Consider the following 16,050-nt stretch of genomic DNA (forward strand, 5'->3'; position numbering starts at 1 on the left):
TTAAAAATTATTTAAAGAAAGAAATTAGAAAGTTCAGCTTCAATCCCACGCCCTAAATAAATTCATGTCGTTTCTCTAAACTGCATTCTAATTTTTATCTATATGCACACGTTTTTCATTGTTTAATCACGGTAATGTGAAGAGTTTAGATCTACTCCCATTGCTAATTTCAAACACACATTTCGTTTTCATCATTTTTAATGGTTTATGTAATATTCATTTGGGCTAAAACCCAATTATTGGGTTTTTATTTCAAGTTTTAACAATTATAAATAATATCAGTATAACCACCTATAACTTTCTTCTTTGAATTATTGCTTTGGGATAAGTTCCCAGAGTGGTAGTATTGAGTGTAAGGGATAGTTCCTGTCACATTTAGCCAAATAGCTCTTAGAAAGGTGACAGAAGTTTGCAATGCCTCATATTGCATCTTACTTCCATTCCATAAAATATAATAATTATAATTATCAACCAAAAAAATGCTTCCTCGTACTGTTCTCACTTACCTATTTTTGTAATAGATAACTCAGGTCAATGCCACCTATTTAGGTTTCTGTGTTTCATGTTGATTTCTGTTGGAAGCAGTCCTTAGAGCTAATTGGAAAAAGGTGACAGGTTGGCTTTCTAGGACCTTGGAGAGGTGTTTGTGGTGTCCCACATGGAGGGCAGTTTGGCAGGGTCATGAGTGAATGGGCACATTCTCATTCTCTCTCCCTCTCCCATCTCTCTCCCTCTCTCTCTCTCTCTCTACCCCCACCCATCCTTGGTGATATTGTTCCATATCCACCATGCTCTTTTTATGTTACTAGAAAGGGCAATAGTCTTTCCTATCTACATTCTTTTAAAAGTGATCTTCTCTTTTTGAGTGTCATTGCAGATGTATTTTCCTTAGTGTGTAAAATGTGTATAAGACTCTCCCACCTTGGAGAGCGAGACTTGGACTTGAACTTGGACTCTGTACTAACTAGTTATATCTCTTGGACAAATCACTCAGCTTCTCAGAGGCTAATTTCTATCAGTAAAATGAGAGAAAATAATACCTGTCCACCTCACATAATTGTTGTAAAGTGCAAATGAGAAAAAGCAGGAGCATGAGAACTGTGTTGTAAATAGCAAGTCGCTCTTGAAATGTTCTATGGACTCTATGAAATCATATGATTCTTTTCACTTCAAATCTCATCTCCTATTGGTTCTGGAGAAGATATTATTGCATTTTTAACTATTGACTCAGTGCCTTTTATTTTGTCTGCTAATCCAGGAAGTCTAACTATGCAGAAATTGCCGTGCTGAGCTCTATTCCTCAGAATGGCCCTCCTGAAATGCTTCATTTCTTAGTTTAGTTTCTTAAAATTCTGGATATATTGCTCAAGGGTTTTTGGGGGGGGTTTTTTTAACCAACTTAAGTGCAATTTCTGCTTTGTGCAGCCTAAACAACACCCTCAGTTTGTCTTTCGCAATGATCATTACTTTCATTTTTTTTAATTCTGACCTTCTCTCGCTTGAGAGATATGGTATCCACTTCATTTCTTTGAAAAGAGGCTCCAACCTTTTTCTGAATTCTGTGTGTGGCTCCCTGTGGTTGCTCTTTGTCGGGGTTAATTAAAACAAAGCTTTTTGTATGTTCTCTCTTCTTTTTTGAGTGATGACACTTTTTTAGGGAGCCACATTAATTTTTCCATCTTAATGCATTCTCCCTTAAGTTACCCTAGTGACTGATATCTGCTGTATTACTGGAAATTCTTTAGCAAAATTCCTGATTGATTTTAATAGAATTTGTGATTAGGAGTTTGATTGGGTTTCTATTCACTCCACCATCTTCCTGGATAATTTCCCTACCCTGTCAGGTCTTTCTATCCTCTGGTTCAATAGAGTCTGGAAAGAACCCAAGGGCCAAAGGTGGGATTAGAACTGAGAGCCAACCTTTTTCAACAGAAAATCGAAAAATGCCTTTTTGTGCTTTGTTGCTGCTGTTAAGGTTCATGCTAGACCTAAGAAAATGGGAGCAAAGATGGAGTACTGAAATAAAATATTACCACAAACCCCTTAATAACTCAATGTATTAACTGCATTCCTAAAGTTTCTGAACCTACCAGGCATCTTGCAAGCAGCAAAGGCTATGTTGGTTTCTCTAGCTACAAATGAGGGAGACACTAAATTATTTCCAAGGTCTTCTTCCAGCTCTGAATTTCTTCAACATTAAATAATATTTAACCTGCAAGTTCGGGCATTCATTGATGTGACCAGAATCATCCCCACTTCCTGCTACCTCACCTTCAAAATGCCCACCCACCCACACACAGACCTGTTCTGATTTCCTCGTTTGTAAATTTTTCAAATCAACTGTTATTAAACGTAAAATGAACCTGTGAAAGAGACAGTGAGGGAACTGAACCTCTAGAAGCATGGCAGCTCTGCTCCCCCAGATCGGCTCCACCACATGAGGTGCCGAAGAGTCGAGCCCACAGGACAGCACGCACAGCCCAGCTTGGGTGAGGCACCAAGTCCCCACCCAGTGTGGACTCTGAGGGGCAGCCCTGAGGCCCTCTGGTGGACACACTGTGGAATCGCAGCCTTCCAGGCCTTGGCAGGGGCACGGGAGCCCACTGGGAAGAAAGCCTCTGGTGGCTCGGCCCGAGTGACCTGAAACCCATACCCAGGGCCTACCCTTGAGGGACAGGCTAGGTGCTTGCCTCAGAAATGGGGGACTTGTGTCATTTTGAGGCACGCTATCCTTGCAGCTGTTAGATGTGAGGCTCAAGAAAATTAGGTTGGGATTTCTAACCGGGCGATGTTGAAGGGCCGAACAGCTTTACTGGTATGTTGGGTAATCCCCGCAAGAGAACATTTTTTTCAATTCAGGCAATTCAGAATGAAGTTTCCGACCCCAGGCTCTTGCCTCTCCTTTGAACTTCAGTTATACTTCGTTTACATGGGCCAAACTCGTGTCTCGAGAAGACCTGTGGCAGCCACTAGCAGAGAATTGAGGGGTGGGGTAGTTTTGCCAGCCTGTGAATGGGAGGATGTGGCTCCGTTAAACACTGATCAGCCAATAATGAGCGCGTGTCCCTTTGCCTACTCATTTGTGTAAGCAACAAACATTTGTTCTTCACCTTGTGCCTGTCATGGCTATCCGCTCTCAGATCTCTTCTGTGTTCTCGGCAAACACTGTTCCCTGTTTACCCTTGCCAACTGCCCTCCAGCTGGAATGGCCAGTGGGAGGCCCTAGCAACGGGTGAGAGGTTGGGAAGGAAGAGAAACCAGGTTATTTTTTCCATCCCTCTCTCCATATTTTGAGCATCATTTTCCTGCAACGGGCCCACCTCCTCACCAGACAGCCCCTCCCTTCAGGGTCCCAGACAGTCCCTGCCAGGGTACAGCCTCAGCTTCTGATTTTAGCGACACCATCCCTCCCCTGTGTCCTTCCAGCCCTAGTGGTAGCAGCAGCTTCTTGCGGGTGCTAAGAGCTGGTTGTTTCTTCAGCCCATTCAGCTTCTCCCCTCTGTCCCTTACCTGTGTGATCCATTCCGTTTTAAATCCCCTCTTTGAAGTGCCCAGGACGATGAGGTTGCACTTGGGAATAGGGATACAGCAGTGAGCAAGACAGGCTCAGTTCCCAACCGGTGTTGCTCATAGTCGATCACAGAAAACAAATACTAAATAAACAATCTTAGTATAAGTATTTCAAAAGGGAATTACATAGGAACGTGGAGCAGAGAGACCTGATCTAAAATACGAATGAATTCTGTAGCTCCACAGGTAACACTGGAGACTCTAAGTAAGTGGTCTTTACACTGAGCCATGGTGGCCGCACGGCGAGTGTGAACGCTGCTTCTCAGCCTCCCTGGCTCCAGCAGGGAAGAAAGGAAGGGTCTCTAGCGAAAGGGGAAAGCGGGGGCTTTCAAGCAGGATTCCGTTCCCGGTAGCCACAGAGAAGCAGGCATGGAGTTGTTCTGTCTGCCAGCTAAGCTCTGCCTGGTCCAGCCAGGGGAGGAACCGGAATTGTGGAGGAATTATCGTCCATCCCCCCTGGCAACCTCCAAAAGCATGGAAGTCAGACAATGCCCAGGCCAACCCCACCTCAGAGAAAATGTTTTCCCGAACACTGAAGCTGCAACATGACAGGATTTTCTAGGCGTCCTCCCAGCCCAGCCCTGCACGGTGAGAGTGAAGATGGGGGAGCCAGTGGCTGAGGTGCTGAGCTCGTGTGAACCGACAGGCTCCTAGTCTTGTCTTGACAGGTTCCTGTTGTTGTCCTGTTGAGCTCGGGGCACCCTGATCTTCTCCGCTTAGCCCATCAGTATTGACGAGTTCCAGAGTCACTCAATACCTCGACTCCTCTTGCCAAATCATAAAAGCTCTAAACTTATAGATCAGATGAGGCAGACATACTTCCTTAACCTTCGCCATTTAAATCACTGTTTACAAGATCTAAAATATGTTTTGTGAATGGAGGTTTTCCAACTGCAGACTACAAACGAGAGTCATTACTCAAATGTATGGCCATTCCAAGCTACCCTGCCTTACAGAGTTCCTTGATATGGAATGAGGGAGAGAGCATGTTTGAGAGTCTTCTCCTCTTTCCAAGTTCACTGCCCAGTCTAGGTTCATATTAGACCCTAGTACAACTAATAACATTCCAACTCAACATACTACAACCCACAGGGCTCTCTGGTCTTGCCGTGGAACTCCATTTACTCACAGTGTCAAAACTCATGACTCAAGAAGTCATGATGGGTGGGACGCCTGGGTGGCTCAGTCAGTTAAGCTTCTTGCCTTGGGCTCAGGTCATGATCCCAGGGTCCTGGGATCGAGTCCTGCATCAGGCTTCTTGCTCAGTGGGGAGCCTGCTTCTCCCTCTGCCTGCCGCTCCCCCTGCTTGAGCTCTCTCACTCTCTCCCTCTGACAAATAAATAAAATCTTAATAAAAAAAAAAAAGGTCATGATGGGTCAGTTATGGTAACTGAGTCAGGCCAAGAAAAGGAGGGAGTCCAGGTGTTGCTTGAGACTCTGGGCTCCATGAGAAAATGAACCCTATTGCCCTAAGGCATCTACTGTATGTAACAAATTAACCTGCTTCTAGAATGGTCCTAGCTATGTAACCATCCTTGGGAGAACCGAGAAAATAGTCACCCGAATAATATTCTATAGACCTCAATTCTCTTTTGGGAGCTCCTGTTGAGTAAGGCTGGCCCAACAGCAGAAACTGGTTCCAGTAATACTTCTGTCACTGTCTTGAACCTGTCTAGTTCAAAGGACCACACACAAATGATTACACTCACAGCATTAGCACTAGTCTGGGAGGAATGTTTAAGAATATGGGTATAATAAAGGCATAATGAGAGAACCTGGCAAAGCAACGAAAGGAGCCTCCAAGAAGTCCACACCCTGGTCTCCTGACGGCCTTTTATCTTCCTTCTTCAGGTGTGAGACCCAGCAGATGCTTATCAACTTAACAAGGTGTCCATTCCACGAACCAAACCCATTCAGTTTTAACGGGAAAGGATCAAAAGCATTAGACCTATTTTTATCTGACCTGATCACCTTTGCAGGGTCCATTTTCAGGAGAGATCTCCAGGAACGCCTACTCCCAACTACCCCTATAGAGTCTTGTGGGCAGGGAGGGTACTAAGACACTGGAGTGAGGAGCGGGTGGGGCAGGGGAGGAAGGATTGTGTTATCTGCCTGGAGCCTCCGAAACCCTCCTCCCTGGGGCCAGGGAGACCTGGGGGGTGGGGGTGGGGAGACTCAATAGAAGGGTGGGAAAGAGGTGCAGATAAATAACACTTAGTTTAGCACTTTTTTTTAGCAGTTGTTTTCTGGATGTTTCATTTGACATGTCCTAGCCCCTCAGTTAGATTGTAAATTCCTTGAGTGCAAGGACTAAGTTCATGCTGTAAATCTTGAATCTCTTACAGCGTTTAGCACAGTGCTTCTCCTGCGGATGCTTAATCAGCATACTGTTGATTAATTAGAATCTGCTTTAGGGAAGAAAATGTGTATCCTTGCAACAATTACAGTATGAGATTTATGTGAAAGTACTGTGTGAATATTATAAAGCTTAAAATATTATATTCTTGGGCACTATGAGCCATCCCGCCCCACCATGCCTCATGGGAGCCACCCCACCCCACCTGAATGTCCGACAGAGATAGAACCCTGAGCTAGGGAGTCTCTCTTCACCACTGGAATTTAGAGCCTAAAGGCTTCTTTCTCACTTAATTTCCCAGAAACTGTAGTCAGGACAGAAACTGAGGACAAAACTAACCCCCACACACATTCCACCCCTGCTCTGCTCCCTCAAGTCAAAGCTTTCTCTCGCCCCACCCCCATGTGAACACGCGCTTTATGGCTGAATTCTAGAGTCTCACCAATAGTCAGCAACCAGCTTATACTGCGTCCCCCAGGGTTTGCCCCTCAGCCGGGCAGGGGTCTGGTGCTCCTCTGTGGTCTTGGAACCTGTGAGATCTGACTGCGCATTTCAGGCTGGCCCTCACAGGGTCCTGACCCCTGGCATGGCTCTCTGGACTGGTCAGCCTAGAACTTGGATAGTCAACACCTTGGGGGGGAATAGGATACTGACTCTCACAACCCAAACTCACATGAAATTGATTTAGTCTCAAAAGCCAATGGAGTAGATTTGAGTGGGGAAAATTAGCTCCCAGTGATGAGGAAAAGTGTTAGCTGTAATCCACACCTCCTACCTGGAGTAACAATCCGAAAGCAGTGGAATGAATGCGGAATCAGTGGGGAGGGAGTTGGCTGGTGCTGAAGGATCCTTCAACCAGAACTTGACCATGCTAACAAGCACCCATCTCCCACACGGCAGCCCACCTTTGGGGTGACCAGAATGGCCACATCTACCAGAAGACATGGCTCTTCCCTGGGACAATATTAGAAACCCTATAAATTCTTCACTTACAGCTGTCTTCAGTCAAAACCTCATAAGCTGAGCTCTCCTTCCTTTTTCCTTAACCATTCCATTGAATTTTCAACATACCTTAGCTCTTTACTAAATATGGACCCCATCTTATATCATGTACTGACAAATAAGGATCTTCAACTGACACCACGATGACAGGGTTCCCAAGGCTTTGCTGGGAAGTTGGGTGTCTTGCCCTTTCTTTGCACTGCCTTCCTGATTCCATCTCTGCTGTGTACTTTGGGAACTGGTACTCTTTTCTCTCCACTCATGGCTTCCAGGTCTGCCCTGGGATCTCTACTGATCTGACCGACAGAAACTCGCCAGACCTCTTTGCTAGGTCTCACTGGCTGTTGGTGAGTATTGTGATGTGTCATCTTCCCTTCCTTTTAGGTGCTGCATTTATCCCCTCAGGGTCAATGCAGAGCAATTCTGACCACCCCACCTCTCTCCGCAGAAGGCCGGAGCTCTGGGATGACTCTCCTGCTGTGCGGTCAGTCATACCCTCTGGCTCTGCTCCAAGGCAAACTTGGCTTTCCTATTTCTGCCAGTCTGCAAAAAATTAACACTCAACCATCATGATCTTTATACCGTATTTATCAAACTTAGCAAAGGGAAATCTGGACTTTGAAAGCTATTCGGCAGGCTTGACTGCCCAAAGAAGTTCAAAGAACAGCCTAACCAATTGTGTCAAAGTTGATGGTGTTCTCTAGACCCATGACTAATACATTTTTATTCAATATATTTTAAGTCGCTGTACTCAAATAGGCAATAAGACCTGGAAAATGATCTGCAGTTCTGATTCTGGAGCACCCAGGAAACTTTCCGGCTCAGTGGATTCGACACAAAGAGAGACAGCTGACTGTGCTATGAGACAGTGGTTTTCAACCTCTTTAGGTCCCCAGTAAGAAAGGCAGGTTAAACGGCCACACCATGTACGGACACACACATGCACGCACGCACGCACCTCTACACAACTGAAACAAAGCTTTCTTAAAGCAGTACTGCCTTAGAGAAAGATGCATGTGAGAGAGATTTATTAATAAATATTTTCAGGGAAAAGAGTTAGAGGAGGTGAGGAGGCTAGACCATGTAAGGTGCAATATCGAGCCAAGTCACACAGAGGGTAATCTGGACTTGGCGGGGCTCGGGGGACACTGTGGGTCACACGTCAAAGGCATCTCAGTGAGAAGACAAAAAGAGCTAGATGTATATCTCATCCCCATCTGTCTTTGGTTTAAGAGCTGTGGAGGGAGGGAAGGGACATTCTCAGGGCCCTGGATCTCCCGTACCTTCCAACAACATGCTGGCTTTGAGGAAAGAGCAGGCCTGGATTTCCCCGGCCGCGCCCGGGAGGACAGGGATCCCAAGTGACGTGGGCAGAAGAGAGACTGCTACGTTTTCTACTCTGGTTTTTCATTGCTGCATTTTGGTTTCTTATTTGCCATGGATTTGAATCTCAGCGCAGCCACTTATGATGTTATTTTACCTGCTTGAGGCTTTTCCTCATTCCTAAAATGAGAATAATAGTATCAACTTTGCTCCTTGTGGTGAGAATCAGAATTGACATAGGTATCCCTAGCAAATAGTAGGTGCTCAACTTGTAGCTATAATGGTTAATAAATGTATCCCCAAAATGACTCAAAAGAGTAGTACAAAAATTTCTTTATGCTCTTGACTGTATTCAAGACATGCACACATACAAACCCAAGTGGTGGAGTACGGGCTCCCTTGCACAGACACAACAGACATCTGCACAAATATTCACCACCGCCTGCCTCCACGGCTTTGTTTTTTTTCCCATTGACTAATGAAGCTCATTTGAGCTCTGTCTTAAATGTCTCTCTTTCATGAAGCTTTTCCAGACCACCCGAACTAAAAATACTCTCTCCCTCCTTTGAATTGACATGGCATTCTATCTGAAATTATTTTATGGCACTTTTTCCACTTTCTTTTTTCCTCTCTGCAATAGCTATTAAAATCCTGACTTGGGAACAGATAGACAAATCAATGGAATGAAATAGAATCCAGAAATAGGCTCAAATACATATGGGAATAATAAAGAAATCAAGACATGGGGGGAAAACTCCAACAGGGCTGAGATAACTGGCTAACCATTGGGGAAAAAAGTTAATCTGGATCTCTATCTAACTTCTCATACAAAAACAAATATCAGATGGCCCAAAGATTTAAACATACACACAAGTATTGAGTAACTACATGAAAACATGAGTGAATTTCTTTATACTCTTAGAGTAAGAAAGGCTTTTCTGAGCATGACATAAAACTCAGAAGCCATAAGAGAAAAGAAAAATAAATTTGATTCCATAAAAATTTAAAACATCTACATGACATTAAAAAGACATAAATTTGGGGTGCCTGCATGGCTCAGTCGTTAAGCATCTGCCTTCTGCTCAGGTCATGATCCCAGGGTCCTGGGATCGAGCCCCGCATCGGGCTCCCTGCTCCGTGGGAAGCCTGCTTCTCCCTCTCCCACTCCCCCTGCTTGTGTTCCCTCTCTCGCTGTGTCTCTCTCTGTCAAATAAATAAATAAAATCTTTAAAAAAAAAAGACATAAATTCAAAAGTCAAACAGAAAAATATTTTCAACTCATGACAATAAAACGGTTAATGTCCTTTCATAGTTTATAAGAATAGATAAGAAAACAGAGTAAACAACCCAATAAAAGTGGACAAAGGACATGAATAAGCAGTTTATGAAACAAGAAATACAAATACCTGTAAACATATGAAAAAATATTCTATCATCTTAATAAAGAAATGTAAATTTAAAAAAATGTTTTCACCCAGATTGGCAAAAATTAAGATATTTGGTGAAACTACACGCCAGGAGGCTGCAAGGAACTGGGCACCATCACACTGAACTGCCCTTTGGGAAGGTTCCCTGAGACCGGAGAAGGGCAAGCTTTTCTGGAGGGCAACTGACAATTTCTATCAAATGCCAAAGGTACATACCCTTGGCTTAATGACTCAACTATTAATGTGGGTTTAGTAGGAGTTCTCCTAGCTATGTGTACAAAGATGCTATTGCAACATCATCTGTATTTGAGGAAAGTCAAAAACAACTAAAAACAACAGGGGACTGACAAATGATAGTCCATCCAGATAATTTAAGAAGGAACAAGAATAAAGTAGGTCTGTATGGCCCTGCTAGTCAAAGCTCTCCAAGATATACCAAATAGGTTGAGCAGCGGATGCCCACACACACACACACGAATGCACATAAAAAATGAACACTGAATAGGGCCTTTGTTCTAGTTAACTCTATTGCATCAATGTCAATGTCCCGGTCTTGATATTGTATTACTGATGTCACCTCTGTAAGGTGTCATCATTGAGGGAAGTTGAAGGAAGCATACACTGGGACACTAGGTACTACTTTGGAGTCTATCATTGCTTCAAAATAAAAAGGCTTTTTTAAAAACAAGGTGCAGAATGTGTGTATTGTGTGATTCTTGGGTTTTTTAAGAAGTATCAAAAGGTAAGAACAATCCCTATGTCATTACATTCAAAATGAGTGGGTAGAACATATGCAACCAGAAGGACAAACACAACCATCCCCTTCACTCCCAAGGGTTTGCTTGAGACAAAAGGATAATAAATTTTTAAACGACCCCCATTTCCTTTGCAGAGATTAAAAGGAGTGCAGTTTTGCTCAAGAATTTGATCTGGCCCAACAAAAGAGAAAGCCCTCAGAAGTAGACTGCTCTGTCCTTTGGCAAGGCTTGTGACAGGGCTTATTCATTTCATACCACAGCCTTCTTACACTGTTCTAAAAGCAGGGTAAAGGAACTGAAACTGCTTTGCATAATAATGTCAAATGTTATCTCCAGAGAGGGCAGCCTGGCACCTCTAGGAACTCGGTTCTCTTTTTTAATGTAGCTTTGGGTAGCATTGTCCCTAAGAATGGCTGTTGGTTCTTAGAAGGGTGTGTGTGTGTGTGTGTGTGTGTGTGTGTGTGTTCAGTTCCTCACAGGAAAATGGGGACAGGCTCCTCTAACCTCAGGCAAGGGGACATTTCTTCATCTCATCCTACCAGTGAGATCTCACGGGAAACACGTGGAGTTCCAGAACTGGACTTGCACTATGGTGCTGGCCAGAGCCAGCCAAAGCCCACCCTGCAATTTTCTACCAACACCCCCCATCATGTAAGTCAAACTGGCAGGAATTAATAGCTTCGGGAGACTCTTGCTTCAGAGTACTCCGAGGCTCTGATTCCAGGACAAGGACAGATTCTCTGGGAGAACAACTCGTGTTGTTGCATTGGAAAGAGTCTAAAGAAAATGTTAACTGTGTTTCAAGGCTATATACCTTTAACTCACTGACCTGTGCCCTCTAGCGGATAGCTTGACTAATTACAGCTTCTTTGAGACATCAACAGAATACCGACTCTGGGGAAATAAAGAACCAGATATTCTAAGAAGATCAATCTTGACCACACTAGAAACTATCCTTCCCTGATGCTAGCAAGTTTGCTTGAGATCATATCAAGAATAATTAACTATACGACTGCTTCCCCTACATGTGGACCCTCACCTGTTTCTCCTCTAAAAACTCCCTGCTTGGTCCAGGACTTTGGAGATGGTCTGCCATCTTCCCGGGTTACCCACTTCCTAAATAAAGCAACTTTTCCTTCCCAACCGACACTTGTCTCTAGAGTATTGGCTTTCGAATGCCAAGCAGCCAACCTTGGGTTTTGGTAACAAAAGAGGCTGCCAGTGAGTCCTCAGCAAAGCAAATGCCTGGTTAGAGTCAGGAGTCAGAAGTGTTGAGTGGGATAAACACCAGCAAAAGGAGAGGGAAGAAGCAGGACTGAGGAGGAGGAGCTGTTGGACCCAAAGACGCAGATCTGACAATTAGACCAGCCCAACAGGAAGCTTTAAAGCAAAGATGGTGTGTTAGAGGAGACCCATGTTAGGCAGAAACGGGAAGGTCTTTGTCCCGCTGTCCTGCTCAGTCAATGGCTGAGGCCAGCCTGAGAAGGAGTTAACTGTCAGCTGAAGGCTGGCAGCTAATCAGGCTCCCAGCAGCCAGCATGAGTCCTTTCTAGAAGGAGAATCTGAGCTGTTTTCTGCATCTCCACATCTGCATCTCACAAGGACTGTCTCTGCGGGAGGAAAGGGGGAAACCACAATTTTGAAAATACGGAATTTGTGCCTAAAAGGGACCCAAGAGGAAGTCATATTAGGCATTCCTTTTGGGGGATCTGTCCCTCTATATTGTAAGTCACGCTACCCATAATTCCTCCGTCAATTTCTTGGTGTGATGGAATCGTGAAGAATAAAGAATGAGGCAGCTGGGGAAGTGTGGCCTTCCTCACCTTGTCCCTGCCCCGAAGCCTGCATCTCAGCATCCATGTGGAAACCACAAGAAAGTTAGAATCCTGGAGTTCCCAGAAGTGACCAGTAGGAGAGAGCGCTGAAGCCCAAGATGGGGCCAACTGCTACCTGAAAATAGACTGGGAAACACCCCCCACCACCACCACCCATTCCTAATACAGCAGCAAAAAGCGATCCTGGGCGTAAGGGAAAAGAGAAGCCAATGCCTGTCTTATGTCTTATAAGAATCTCTTGCCCACCACTGCACAGAGTTCCTGTAAAGGACCTGTACAAAGACTGGATGCATGAAACTAAATGGTGTTCATGAACAGTTGCCTAAATACAGGGCAACCGGGGATAAAAATTGAAAAACCGGAAATTGAATAAGCTATACAACAGAGTTAGGAGATTCTAGATAGGTCAGTATCTCACAAGATAAATAAGCCATTGCATTTATATTTTTTCTTAGTTTGTTTTGTTTTGTCTTGTGTAAACTTAACACCTAACACAGGGCTTGAACTCACACCCGAGATCAAGAGTCGCATGCTCTGCGGACTGAGCCAGCCAGGCGCCCCAAGCAAGCCATAGCATTTGAATAAGCAGAAACCATGTCAGTCTCTGTCACTGACAGATACGTTCACTGCTTTAGTTTTGGGTTTTGTTTTGGGGGTGCTTTTGGGGGAGGGGTGTTTTTGCTTTTTTTTTTAAGTAAATTAGTTGCCTACATTAAAAAATCAAAGAGTTCATATTAAAATACAGATTTCTACCTTCTGTTTAAAAAATCCTAAGATCTGGCATCATGGGGCTGGCATCTTCGATGGCAAACATGGGCAGGAATACACATCAAGTGTACAGGGTGTGGGTCAGCAGGACCCAGCAATCTCTACAGGCTCCCAGCCACCGAGGCCACGCTGTGTTGCCATTCTTACGAGCTTCTGACGTCAACCAAATTTAAACCGTTCTATGTACTAGGTAGAAGAGGGTAGGACAATAGGTAAATCCATCAGAACTGGTCAAACCTTTTTTAAGGTAATTTGATCATAGCCCTCAATTGAAAACATTTGACCCAGGGCACAAAAGTACTTGCACCAAACACAAAAAATACATACACCCAAGCTTGTACACTGTAGCATTGTTTGAAATAGCAAAACACGGGAAGTGACTTAAGTGTTCATCAGTAGGAGACTGGCTAAATAAATTATGGAAGATCCACGCAATAGAATACTGCACAGCTATTTTTTTTTTTTTTAAGTTTCTTTCTTTTTTTTGTTTTAAAGATTTTTTATTTATTTATTTGAGAGAGAGAGAATGAGAGACAGAGAGCACGAGCAGGAAGAGGGTCAGAGGGAGAAGCAGACCCCCCGCTGAGCAGGGAGCCCGATGTGGGACTCGATCCCGGGACTCCAGGATCATGACCTGAGCTGAAGGCAGTCGCTTAACCAACTGAGCCACCCAGGCGCCCTGCACAGCTATTTTTAAAAGGGAGAGAAAAAAGTAGATCTATTGTGTACCATTCAGAACATTCTCTAAGAATGTATTTTAAGAAATGAAAGAAATAAAGGAGAAAAAGGGAGAAAGAAAAGAAGCAAGCAGTTTGAACGACGGTATGTATAGTGTTCTTCCATTTGTAAGAAACATTTTTAAGGGAAAAATGCATGTAATGCATGGGAAACTTCTAGAAAAATACACCAGACCAGGAGCTATATGGGGAGCAGGTAGAAGCAGCATAGGGAAGTTACTTTTTTATTTTTCACTTTAAAACCTTCTGTCTCTTTTTAAAATCCTGAACATGTGTTATTTGAATAACTTAAAGACTAGGTATTTAATGATTAAAACAACAGTGCTGAAAGTAAAATTCCAATTCAGAGAAAATTAATTTCTATGAAAACTGTCATTCCCCAACAATGTCAGAAAAACGAAGCATAGCTATTCAACATACACAGCAGGTCAGATTGTCATGACTCGTTCTGATTTCACATGTGAGGATAAAAATGCCTCACCAGATTAGAAAAATTCAATAAAATTTATAAAAAGCACCAAGCACTTGCCACACTTAATAAGTGGGCGTTCAGCAAAGGTTGCTGTTATCCCGCAGCCCTCCTACCCTGCCCAGTCCTGACTTGTGTCAATGACCCATCTAGGATGATTATTGCAAAATGCAAGATTTAAATACCATCCCAGGTGAACATCAGCCCTCAAGGAAGATGGGAACGTCTTCCCAACAATGACGGCATTTCCTCAGGATCTGCAGATTGCACCACCTCCATACATACAAGAGCAATCCCATTGCCTATTAATGTTTCCCATTTCAAAGAGACTCCTACACACCCATGTATTTCCCCCAAAGATTTCCTATCCCCCCACCCCACCCCCAGTCCCCAGCAAACCAGCCTGATGAAGAGTAGGAGCTAGAGACTCCCACATCCCTTTTCTTCCCGCTATCATTTCGTGTCCACAGATCCTTTCCCTAATGTGCCTTGTGCTCTCCCCAAAGAAATGGTGCTGGAGACCAAATATCAACCCTGACCAGACAAGGAGGGGCCATGTGATGTTCACCAAGTTCCCAGGCCAGAATTCTATTTTTTCAGAACACTTTGCTCTTTGAGGTGTGGTCTCCCTCTCCCTCCCACAACCTCAGCCCCTGGATCTGGCTGCCCACTTTTGGGCAGGAGATGAAGAGAGATCAGATCTGCCAGGAGGCCTGTCCCTGTGAACCCAAAGCCCTGAGAACCCGAGCTCCCATCCTCCTGCATGCTCTCCCCACAGGCCGCAGGTGGAGAGCACTGGGAAGTGTTCCCACAGTGCATTAGCTCTGAATGGGGGAGGAGGAAGAAGAGTGTCATGCTATCCAGCCTCTGCTGTCAATAATTCATGAGGTTCAGACTGAGGGGCACCAGTCAGAGTCAGTTTTCCCCGGACATGGGGAAAATTAGACTCAAGCTCTCTTATCTCATCAGGATGTGCTGAGTACCAAAGCTGAGTACCGCAGCTGTAGCTCCTTGGTTGAGGAATATACTCTAAATCCAGTGCACGCCTGATAAATCACTTGCTACCCAGACATCCCCTTTTGAACATTGAAATACCTTTTTAGCTGCTCTGCAGAACTACACATATACTAAATGAATCTCTAGCAAGTATGAATTCTATTAAACAGCGATTCCCAGAACTGAATTTCACAGCCCAGGATTCTCTCTCCTCTAATTGTAAGGACTGACATAGAGTTGCCAGACTGGTGATTTCACCAACTAACAACACTTTTCTCAACCCACCCATCTGCTTTCATCATCTTTTCTTAACAAAAAGACTAACACACACATACACACACACACACAAAGGAGCAAAAGCGTATCCCCAAATAAAGAACTGTCAAGTTAAATAAGCTTAGCTTTATGAAACTCACTATATTGCCCTTCTCTGTCTCCGTTTGCCTGGAACAAGTGCAAACTTTGCCATAGATCAGCACCACTTCTCAGTCTGGCATTTGGAGGCCCGTGGGTTAAGCTAATTCAGCCACTGACACTTGGGTCTGTTGGGGCCTTTCTACAGTGTCCCATAAGCCATCCAGATTTGTTAATTCTCCCAGAAACCCAGAAGGGAGATCATTTCAGCCTGCTCAGCAGAAGTGTAGGGTGAAGTCTTGGACACAGAATTTATAGCTCGAGAGGACTTTATGCATTATCTCCCCCAGCATCTCTACAGATGAAGAGCCTGGCCTGTAGCAACAATAATAGTGACTCTATGGTGGCAATAATTACTATGTGTTTAGTAGTTTCCAGTTTATAAAGTGCTTTTA

General features: G+C 44.2%; 1 long non-coding RNA gene across 2 annotated transcripts in view; it reads right to left on the minus strand.

Annotated features, from left to right (window-relative positions):
• The window catches only part of LOC116632830, a 140,406-nt gene that overhangs the window by 91,113 nt on the left and 33,243 nt on the right, over positions 1-16,050 (minus strand). The window lies entirely within an intron of this gene.

The sequence above is a fragment of the Phoca vitulina genome, unplaced genomic scaffold, assembly GCF_004348235.1.
Source record: "Phoca vitulina isolate PV1807 unplaced genomic scaffold, GSC_HSeal_1.0 scaffold7, whole genome shotgun sequence".
Lineage (NCBI taxonomy): Eukaryota > Metazoa > Chordata > Mammalia > Carnivora > Phocidae > Phoca > Phoca vitulina.